Here is a 12,649-nt window from a genome sequence, read left to right as displayed (position 1 = left end):
AACAAACATCTCGAGAAACCATAAGATTTTTCAACAAAGTTAAATAAATTATTATTTTTCAAGAGATAGTTAAACTGTATCACAGATTAAACATTTTCAACTTATCACCAACACGCAAAACTTTTGTCCAACACTGAAGAACCTGTCTGATTTAAGAATTTGAACTCACTTTCTAACACCGTCTCCCCCTATCAGTAACAATTCCTCCAAGAATAACAGTTTTCCGTACATTAAGAATTTTAAACAGAAAAAGACACTATTTTTGGATTTTTATATTTTCTGAAAGCAAGTAAATACAAAAGCAATAAACACTCTATTTTTGTGAGAATCACTGGTAAGAAGATCATATCAGCACAATCAAACTGTTTCACACTATTAGATAATTCTTTATTTAATTTCTCGTGAAATAACATTTCAAGACGATTACCAGTATGTTTGTCCTCTTAAACAAAATGCATGAACATTTCAAGTACCATTACCATATGATACGTTAAGGTAATTTTATTACACTGAAATATTAGTGTGTCCCACAACAGGATATACCCCCACGATCAAGGTATGCACAAAGATTCATCGTAGTAGGTGAGTATACTGATGTCATCCTTTAAGATATCTTGATTGTATCTAGGTCTGCTTATAATCTGTTTTATCATGTTTTGATAGCTTAACTATGAACACCCAAATAAATACTAATCAAATCCTGGAAATATAAACAACACACTCTATCATGCAAGTATCTTCCCTACCACATATTTCACAAGTCCAATCCAGATTTCTGAAATCTTAACTGGGAATAGGTTGAGAAGAGAACAGAATAGATCTTTAGTAGAGATGGTATAATATACAGATCAAATGAGATTTTCTCAGTTTGATATAGGTTTATTGGGTTTCTTTTGGGCACTTGAGGGCCTCTTTCGGGTGTATTAGATCTATAGCGCGACAACGTACAGCTAGGTTAGCATGTATCTGGATGCAGCAGAAGCTGTCGTTGCCTAGCACCTCCAGGTCAGCATATATCTGGATGCAGCAGAGGGGGTACACGACTTTTTTCAGAGAAGATTTCAGAATCAGATCAAAATTGTGTGTATCGGGAAATATACAGACATTCAAATAGAAATGAGCTAATTCCAAGTGACTATCTTTCCTGGGGTCATGTACAATTTTAGTTCTAATAGACAGACAGCCAAGATATCCCTAGATAAAACAACAGTATAAAGACCCAAAACTTCAGATTTTGGCAATCTATCAACGCAAGAATTAAGGTCATTAAACCATACACCACTAATGTGTTCCCCACTCAAATTCAGTTCATTTAAGTTTATATCACATTGGTAAGTTGATTATTTCATGCTTTTTGCCTACTGGTACATCATATGATGAAGCTGCTATCACACTTAAGCAATTTATGGTTCAGGTTCAGTGTGACAGTCTAACTTGCTGATGTACTATCATTTCTTCTTTTTCACACAGTGATATCTCATTTTTGATTTTTCTATTTTTTTTTATGTTTTTCATTTTTAAATTTTTTTTTGTATTTTTGATTTTTAAATTTTTTTTTAAAGAAAAACAGTAAAGTATTTACAAAAAATTCTTATGAAAAACCAGTTATTCAGGATTCCTCATCCCGTTGAGTTCGACTAAATGTTCAAAGCGAGCCCTGTCAAATGCTTTAGTATAAAGATCTGCCAGGTTATCCTCTGTGTCGACTCAACACTTTGAACCACAAATTAAATCATTTAATATATATCAATCATCAATCTCACACCCCCCCTTCATGTGCCTAGAGCAGCCACTATCAACATAAGTTGATAATCCTCCTTAGCAGCTCCTGCACACACTAACGTAAGAAATTAGTTAGATTGGGGGACCCAAGCCTTAATGGTCTTGGGTCGTCCAAATTCACCAACAACTGGAACATTCATCCAATATCCATTACTCCTAACTGGAGTCTTGGATCTCAGACCTGTTGGAGGAAATGGGTTTTGATTTCCACTAGGTCTTTGGTCCTGAGGGTTCCTATATACATTTGGACAATTTGACCTTTGGAAATTTTGATTTTGAAACCTTAAGTTTTGATTCTAAGAAGCTTGATTGTTATAATTTCTAAAGCCATTGTTATAAAAAGTTCGACCACCATTATTCTGGTATCGATTTTGATATTGACTTTGACCTCTGAAATTATTTGAATTAAAATTGTTCATTCTAGGTGAACTGCTTCTAGGTCTCTGATATCTGCCTGGTGGAGATCTAGGCTGAAATCTTTGTTGATTTCTTTGAAAACGTGGAACTTGTGGAGTTCCTGTTCCAGCCTTATCTACACCAACAGCAACATCCTGTGGTTGCTTAGGAGCAGATTTCTTTGGAGAATTTGAACCTTTCTCCTCACTATCACCACTCTTCACTGGTAATTTCCCTATCTGTTTGTCACTCATTTGTACTTGAAAACAGCAAACTGCTTCTTCAGTAGATCAATCTAGTTCTTCTTGACGTCAGCATTTCCAGCGTATCTTTTCTCCAAAGCATCCCACATATCCTTTGAGTTAGTGTACTTCTTGAAGGTATGTTTGATGCTGTCGGGTAACGACATTTTGATTGCAGCCAAGGCTCTCTTTTCAGCCTCATACATCTTTTTATCGTTGTCTTGCATGTTCACATATTCAGTTCTACGTGGTCTGCCCTCAAAGTCGTGTGTAGGATTCACGTACCCATCTTCGATGCATATCCACATGCGCGTATCCTGATATTCAATAAAGGACTGAAAACGATCCTTCCATGTCAGATAATTCTCCACCTTCATCATCTTAGGTGGTTTGTTGGTAGTACCAACCTCATGCTCCATCTTCAACAACTCATTCAAAGTAGACATGTTTGACATTTTAACGTTAACAGACTGAGAAAACCGTACAAAAGTCGTCCGAAAACAGTGGTTACCAAATTACACCGTTAGAATCGTCTCGAAAAGACGAATCCAATGATATATAATGTCCGAAAACATTGGATTTTTTTTTGTCCTAAAAATCACACGAGTTCAATGGTGCAAACGGTTCTGTCAAACGAGCTACGGATCAATTTCTATTTGCAAAACACTAAAAATTTTCCGACGCTTGCCAATTGAAATTCCACCCCTTAATTTTGCTATTAATTTCGCTGGCTAGTCAAGGGTTATTTCGCAGATCAAATTCGCTGGTCTAATTCACTGATCTAGTTCGCTTAAATGTCAATTTCGCTGTCAAAATCGCTGGTCAAATTTCGCTGCCAATGTCGCTAAATTCGCTGGTCAATATCGCTATCCGACGACCAGTAAATTCGCCGAAAATCGTAATAACTTCGCTGTGGAAAGTTATACGATCACCAAAGTCGCCTTTGGATTTAATTCGCCGACAAATATGCTGGAACTAGCAAATTCGCTGTGTCTGTCAGCGAAATTGGTCAAGTTCGCCGGATAAATCTGGAAACTTAATCTGTTCGAAAATTTGAAGATTTTTCTGATTCTCTAACAACTTCCTGCAAAATCAAAGCAGCAAATCAGCAAAAAATTTCGAAAATTTATCAAGAACAGATTGAATAAACTCAAGAACACGAAGAACAGTCTTCGAATCTTCAAGTCTATCAGCCAAAATCCTTCAAACAATCAACCGAAAACAGTCCTGCAAACCCTAAAACCTGCAAAACAGCAATTAAACAAACCAGAATATCAAAACAGCCAACAAAAATTAAAAATCAGAATCAAAACACACCAAAATTTCGAAAATTTTAAAAACCCTAATTATCAGGTTTCAAAAATTTCGAAATTTTACTCCCTGTTTCTGCAGCAAACAATTCTGAACCGAGCAATCAAGAGCCTAAAGCTCTGATACCAATTGTAGGTCCCCTTGAGTCTATGGATCGTCACAGAATCGTCTCTCCAATCAAGAGTGCGGAATCCTCTTGATCAGAATTAGCAGAAAACGTGTAGGAAACAGAAACAGTAAATCACTTTCAAACCGGGTTTTATTGATTATCTATCAAGACTGATTACAATCAATCAAACCCTAACTACACTCCAAATTCGTCCAAGCTAGTAATGGCTCTCACGAATTCTCTCTAGCAATTGTTTTGGCTGATTGACTGATTAACCTAAACCCTAAAGCCTAACCTTGTTTATATAACACAAGGTTTACAACTTGGGCTAGGGTTTACTACATGGGCAAGCCCAATTCGTCCCCTATGACCCAAACTGGGTTTAGTTTAGCCCAAACTCTATAAACTAACTATTACAAAGCTAAACCCGCTAACTGTTTATCGTTTAACTAATTACAAGATATCCAAAGACCAAATCTAAGCTGTTGTCACAAACATGCACCAACAGACATCATGGTTGCATTCATCATTTTCAAAGCATTTTCTCTTTCCGAGTTAGTTTTCTGCAAACTATTCACAGTTTTGTTCAATACATCGTACGATTCTTTCAAATACTTGATATCGAACAACAACTTTTCTTTCAACTTCTCTGATTCACTAAATCTCTCGTCTTTTTCATCACATTGTATGCAAGAAACTGAACATGTAAGACATGGTTTTGTGACTTCAACAATCTTTTCGACCTCCCCAATCTTCTCTACTTCAACTATCTTCTCGACAATCTTGATTTCTTTCATTTCTTTTGCAGCTTTTTTCTCTTTGAGTTTCTTCAGTTTATCTGCAAAGTAAAATTCAAAACTGTCAGAAGATAAATGAGTTTTTCCAACATTAATCTGTTCAATTTCTTCATCATCATCACTGCTTTCTGTTGAACTATTTTCTGAACAAACAGATTTTTCATCTTCATCAGATAACACAGCCATCCATTCCTTTATTAACTCTAGCTTTTGAACAATCTGAGCAATGAAAGCTTTAACATTTGGATCAGCTGGAATGTACTTGTCCCAGCTAAAACCTTCAGCCACTTTCTCATCATCTTGATCAATAATGCCATAATAAGCCTTCTTATTTGCATCTTCGATCATTTTTCCATGTGCAGTTTGTGAATCCTTTGGTTGATGCGGTTGATTAGAGATTTGTTGATATATAGCCTTTCTATAGTAATCATCTTTTCCAAAAGGATTCTTTGCTCCACTAGTCTCCTGTTTTTTGCACTCTCTTTTGAAGTGACCTTTCTCCCTGCATTTAAAACAAGTAACTTTAGATTTATCAAAACCCAAAGCTGAAAGATGAGCATCCAAAAAATCATTTCTTCCAGTAATCATTTTGAACTTTTCAGCTCTTCTCAGGACACTAGCTGAAGCCCATTTTATATCCATAAGCTCTAATTCTTCTGCATCAATCTGGTCGTAATCTTCCTTTGTTAGCATTGGATTACCAATTCTTCCAGCAATCAATCCTTCGTAAGATTCCAACGCATTAACCAGCAATGCCATATGATTTTTCACAACTTCTTCCGAAAAATTCTGTCCATTTTGAAGATGCAATGCCACATTACATTGAATCATATGTCCATTACCAACATTTTCACTTTGAAAACTTGGAGGATTAACACTTGAAAATCCACTAGTTTTGACTGAACTTTGACTGACTGATCCGGAGGAATTTCCTACACTAAACATAGTTTGGATCTTTGGACTTGCTTCAACTGTTTGAACATTTCCTTTGTCGTACAGTTTGATATCCTGTTGATGACTTGAGCTGTTGATTCTGGCAATCTTCTGTTGTTCAAGATCATGTGCCTCCAGCTTTTCAATAAACTGTCCGATCGACAATCTGCTAAACTCTCCAGAATTCTTTAAGATCATGAGATAAGTACCCCCATTCTTTCTGCGGCAAAGCGTCAGCTAGCTTTTTAACCCATTCTGTTGGAGTTTAAGTAATTTTCAACTGAGACATTGTACGCACAAGATGACAGTATCTCTCAATGAGAGTCTTTGTAGTCTCACCAGGCATACTAGTAAACAATTCAAACTCTTTTTTCAGCAATGATGCTTTACTTTTGAGCATTTCTGTGCTTCCTTCAAATTTCTTCTTAAGTGCTTCCCAAATTGAAAACGCACTCCCATCATGCTAAAGCAAAATAAAGATGTCTTCTTTGATAGCTTGTTGTAGGAGACTAATCATCATTTTCTCTCCTTTATAACTATCTCTCTCTTTTTCTGAAAATTCTGAGATGATTTTGTTAATATTCAACGCAGACTGTGGTCTAACATACTTGGTTTCAATACTTTCCCAAGCTCTCAGATGGTTTGCCTGAACCCAGTTCTCAAAATGATTTTTCCAGCCATGGTACTCTTCAATTCCCATAAGTTTCAGGGGTTTTTGCAAAGTTCCGGTTTCATTTTCTGCATTCATATTTTGAGCAATAATAGCCGGAGTAGTTGAAGATGTAGCAAACGCATTATAGAACTCTTCTTCCTTGATTTAATAAAAGTTTTACAAACAAACACTTTCAAGCGGAATAATCAGTTCAAATTCAAGCGGAATAAGCAGTTGCAATTTCAAGCGAAATAACCAACAGACTGTTTCAAGTGGAATATACACTCAAGCGAAATCACCTCTGAACAAATTCAAGCGAGATAACAGTTTGGAGCGGAATCACCAGCAACTTTCAAGCGAAATCAGACTGAAGCGCAATCACTGATTTTGCTTGAACCTTTCCAAGCGGAATACTGACTTTGAAGCGGAATCAGGCTAATTCAAGCGGAACCAGTCAAGCGATATCACAATTTCGAGCGGAATCAAAAGAGTTCGTTCAAGCGGAATCACTTGTTTGGTCCATTTCAGTCACTTTTAGGCCGAATTTTAAGCTGAAACTTTCAAGGGTTTGTTAAAATGCAATTTTACATAATATGTGAGAAATTGAGCCGATTTTAACCGTAAAAACTTGTTCAATTCAAGAAAGAAGGTGTAGAAGTAAGAAAACACAATGAAATCAGGCTGTAATCTGCAGAACTCCTCCTCCTGAGCTTTGATACCACTTGTAGGATCGAGTACGGACCCGAAATGAGTCAATCAGAGGCGTTCTAATTTGTTTCAGAGGCGGAAACTAAGAAACAGACTTGAAAACAACTTGAATTCTCTATAATTTGCCTTGTATATTGATTTTAATCAGATTACAATCAGTCGGCACTTCGGCAGCACTTCGGTACCGGAAGAATGCAAAAGTTACAATGATTTCGCTTGGAACAACAATATATAGGGCAAGGGGTTCCGCTTGAAAGTGTCAAGAACCATTTCAAGCGGAATCACTTGATTGTGATTTCGCTTGAAACTGTTACCCGGCATTTCAAGCGGAATCAATCCCATTCAAGCGAAATCAGATTTAAACACTCCTAAACCCTATTTTCTTGTACAACATGCCCTGATCTAACATATCTAGAGTAAGACTCGATACAAGACGAAGTCGACAGATGCATGCGCTAACAGATTGGATAGGAGATGGTTGTCTTGGTGGTGTAGGTTGTTTTGGAGGTGATTGATGTGGTAATTTTGGTGGTGAAGGATCATGTGGTGGTGAAGGAGGTTGTGTAGGTTGCTTGGTTTTTGGAGTACGTTTAGGTGCTCTAAGATTCAGCTTTAACTTTTGTCTCGCTGCTCTTGGAGATACAACACTCTTCCTTGCACCTGCTTTCTTTCTTCCACCAGACGGAGGCGTTTGAGATTCAGACACATGTTCAGGAGATGGAACATACACATCATCCTCTTTCTCCTGTGTTCTCCTTTTTCTCAGCTGTTTTTCTTTAGCAATCTCAGCTTGAATTCTCTTTTCACGCTCTGTCTCATCAATTTCTTCATCGGATGAACTTGAAGAGCCTTTATCACCATCATCACCTTCTTTCTCACCAGCTGTCTTTTCTTTCTGAGCATTAAACTCATTAAGATCTTTCAAAAATCTTTCAGAATTAGGAGATAAACGAACATCAACTCCCACATTCACTTCAGTTTCAGCTTCAGCTTCAGCTTCTGGTTCTGGTACTAGTTCCTCTTCATCAGGTTCATCAACAAGTAACGTCTCAACTGTTTTCTTTCGTTTTTTTCTTTGGTTGAGATGAAGAACCTTCTTCAGTTTGAACCTTCGGTGTTGTTTTCCTACCTTTCTTCTTTTTCTCCTCTTTCAAGAACCATTCACTGCGAGATTCTCTAAAATTCTCAAGAACTTTTAGCTCATCAGCATAACTTTTCTCTTTCCTTTCTTCTTCATTCCTCCAGTTCTGGTGATTAACTGGATCTGGATCTTGATAAGTCTTTTCTTTAATGAAGCCAAAGAATTCAACTACAAACGATGGCTCTGGATGATTCGGATGATATCTTGCCAATTGCTTCAACGATTCATTATCCATGTGATACAGTATCAACAAATCATTCGCCTCATCTCTTTCTAACTGTGGATAAGCATGATCTAGAATCATCTGTATAAAACGTGGATACAACCAAGTTTTATCTTTTGATGTTGCATTCTCAACCAGATAACGAAACACAATCTTTGTGAAATTATACTTCTTGTTCAGTACTAAAGCTGTCACCATGTTCATCTGGTAGTCTCGCATCACGTCGCAACCACCTTTCCTGTGACTGAGAGTGAGTAATACAGAATGAATCAGAAACTTGTACAACCTCGGAAAATTTGCCTTCAAATAATTCGCCTTGTTGAGATCACTGTTGTAACCCATTCTTAACATACACCCTTTTACCATCCTCTCAGGAAATTTTGTTGGAGAGTTTTCATCATCTGGAAAGTTCAACACTTCTCTTACAAGCTGTTCTGTTATAATTATTGGTTCGTATTTTCCCTTCACCTTCACAAGTGAATTAATGGTCTTGTTTGCTTCATCATAAGCTGCCTTCTCCCAGAAATACTTAATATGAGATCTGAACACCAAACGTTGGTCTGCTAAGGCTTTCTGTATAGGCAATCTCTCCATAAACTCCAGAATATCTTTAAATCCAGCCATCTTTGAAAGTTTTTTATCATATACATAACAAGTGTTATGCAGAGGATCAAACAGTACGTTCGAAGTCTACAAGATCACAACACACAAACAAAATCAACACTTAGAAAAATTTTCAACTCAGAAACAATTTTCAAGCGGAATCAAATAACATGCGGAATTACATCCACAAACGAAATTACATCTACACACTAAATCACTTTCATGCGGGATTACTTTCATGCGGAATCACCTTGAAACGGAATCACACTCACACGATATTACATGTCAAACGGAATTACACTCAAACGGTATTAACATTCAAACAGAATTAACCAACTTCAAAATTTTATGATCTGATGATTAAATTGATGAAGTGGGTGTGTAATTTGATGAATTCCGAGCACCATGATGTAATTTTTATGCATTTTTGTCCATTAAATTCCCCTCTCTGAATCACCGACAACACCTAAATCTGTCAAATTGAAACCCTAAACATGTTCTATGTCATAATCCGAGTACAGTGATGTGTTGTTCATTCATTATACATCATATACAAACCCTAGATCTAACATATACCAACAATTCATTATCGTTCAAGCGAAATTAGATCAGTTCTGGTTAAATTCATCACAGATTACCTACCTTTCCCATGATAATAGTTGAACCAGCCAACTAAAATAAAAAAATAGACAAAAATTTGGCAGAGTAACGGTTGTAAATCGAGTTTTTCGAATTTCGTTTGAAACTGCTTTGATCGGAGACTTTGAAGCGAAATCAGGAGACAATGAGTTTCAAACGGAATTACCACCTATTTATAGACCAGGTAATTCCGTGTGGAATCACATTTGGTGACCTTCACGCGGAATTAAGTTCAAACGGAAACACGGTTCACGTGGAATTACCCGTTTCAAACGAAATTACCATTCAAGCTTAATTTCATTTCATGCGGAATTAATGGTTCAAGCGAAATTACTTTCAAACTTTTCCAATTTTTCAATTTTTTAAGCTTTTACCGACATACCCAGTTAACCAAGTCCAAGTTAATGACCCTGGTCAACTGTTTAGCCTGCCAAGTCCAAATTAATGACCTTGGTTTACCAAATTATGAAGATGCTGATGTTTTGAAACAGTTTTTAATTTCAAATTAATGAACTTTTGAACACTAAAGCAATTACCAACTCATTTTCAATCTTCTGCTTACCCAACCCTCATGATCCAGACATGTTCTCCACAAGACTTTGATCTTCTGATCTCCAATGACCATTGTCGAAAATAAGATAAAATGAAAATATTTTTGGATTTTAGAATATGATAAGCAGAAAAATTGTACACATAATGTTTTTGTGAGCGTGTTATGGGATCATATCAGCTTCCGACAAGACACAAATACTGTTAAGCCTAGATTTCATTCACAGCATTAAACAGTTCGCTTAGATTGTCGATATACTGATCCTCTTAAATCTTCACACAATTTTCAATCTGTTCGGGATACGGATTTAGTGTTTTAAGATCTTAACCTTTACGCGTGTACCACCTCAGTATATACTCCCGTATCCAGATCCCAATATTCAGTCTTACAGGTGAGTATACCTAGATGATATCTGTAATGGGGTGAATGCGAGGCCGTGAGAGCTCAGGTCAGAACTTCCGTTCAGCAGAGAGATGACGGCTCGACTTTCGGTGGGTTCCCTTTAGGGAATCTTTTTTACAACAGCACATGATTAACATTTTGAATTGTTTCATCATTTTTTATGCTGAGGGGAGGCTTTACGAGAAAAGATTGTGAAGAGTATTATACTAGGACTAGGCTATTGCTTCCGTAAAATCAGAACCCAGGTATAATACCCCAAATATCACTAAGTATAAAGACCTAGTATCTCAGAAAGAGGGACCTTTCAAATAAGATTTCGGGGGTTACCCATATATCCTGGAGATGTTCCCCACGTAAAAGCAAGTAATTATTAATGTTTATATCCAAAACAAATCTACTAATCTTGTAAAAACCTATCGGTACATCATCAGCGAGACTGCTTAACGCATATTAAACATTACATTTCTTTAGCGTACTGTATCTGTCTAGCTGATGTACTATCATTTCCCCTTTTTACACAAACTCTTTTTCAGTTTTTCAATATTTTTGGATTTTTCAAATTTTCTATTGTTTTTGGCTTTTGAAATTTTATCATGTTTTTGTATTTTTCTGCAAACTTTCTCCCCCTAAAAACAAGAACATATTTTTGTGTTTTTGGTTTTATCGAAAGCAGAAAATAAACTGTACAAAAAACTTTGACAACAAGACATCAGGTCACATCAGATCGCCGCCCTCCTCGGCTTCACATTCCTCAACCCTCCCAGAAAGCAAATTTTTCATCCCATTTAATTTCAAAAGATAGTTAAATCTCTTTTTATCAAATGGTTTGGTGTAGAAATCAGCCTTTTGTTCATCGGTGTGTATATGCTCTATCCGAATCAATTTCTTCTCGTGACAATCACGGATGAAATGGTGATGGATTTCAATATGTTTAGTTTTGGAATGATGAACCGGGTTTTTCGTTATATTAATTGCTGCTTCATTGTCCACGAAGATTGGTGTATCCAAGAATTGCAAACCAAAGTCGCGCATCTGCTGTTGGATCCAAAGGATCTGAGAGCAACAGCTTGAGGCTGAAACGTATTCAGCCTCGCAAGTAGAGAGCGCTACTGAGGTTTGGTTCTTGCACTACCAAGTAACAAGTCTAGTTCCAAAGAACTGACACCCACCAGTGGTGGACTTAGTATTCTGCTTGCAGCTTCCAAAATCAGAATCAGCAAAACCAGTAAGAGAGAAGTCACCCGATCTAGGATACCATAAGCCGATGCTTGGGCAGCCTTTCAAATACCGTAAAATTCGTTTGACGATTGTTAGGTGTGACTGCTTTGGGCTTGACTGATATCTGGCACACAAACATGTCAGATACATGATGTCCAGGCGAGAAGCAGTAAGATACATCAAGGACCCAATCATTGACCGATAGAGTGTCTCATCTACTTTTTCTCCACTCTCATCGGGGAAAATTCCATGATTCTGTGCTAGGGGTGTTGATGCTGGACTGGATTGAGCCATGTTGAATTTCTCCAGTACATCATTCACGTACTTCGTTTGATGAATAAAGATTCCGTCGGGCATCTGCTCCACCTGCAGCCCGATGAAGAACTTCATCTCCCCCATCGAACTCATTTCGAATTTCTTTTTCATAACCTTCTCAAATTCTTTACACAAATCGTCGTTCATTGAACCAAAAATGATATCATCGACATAGATCTGCACGATTAAGAGATGGACTGCAACTTCCTTTGTGAACAACGTACTATCAACTGTCGCTCTAGTTTACCCGTTGGCCAGCAGATGTTGGGAAAGCGTCTCCTACCAGGCTCTCGGGGCCTGGTGAAGTCCGTAAAGCGCTTTATCCAGAAAATAGACTTTGTTCTTGTGTTGTGGATCAGTGAAACCCAGTGGTTGTCCCACATACACTTCTTCTTTGATCTTTCCATACAAGAATGCAGATTTCACATCAAGTTGGTAGACTTTGAATCCTTTCCACGACGCAAAAGCCAGGAAGATCCTAATAGCCTCAAGTCTAGCAACAGGCGCATAAACCTCATCATAGTCGATGCCTTCTTGCTGACTGAATCCCTTAACTACCAATCGTGCTTTGTTTCGAACGACGACTCCTCTATCATCTCTTTTGCACTTGAAAACCCACTTTGTCTTT

The sequence above is a fragment of the Helianthus annuus genome, chromosome 7, assembly GCF_002127325.2.
Source record: "Helianthus annuus cultivar XRQ/B chromosome 7, HanXRQr2.0-SUNRISE, whole genome shotgun sequence".
Taxonomy (NCBI): domain Eukaryota; kingdom Viridiplantae; phylum Streptophyta; class Magnoliopsida; order Asterales; family Asteraceae; genus Helianthus; species Helianthus annuus.
Note: the sequence above shows the minus strand (reverse complement) of the source record.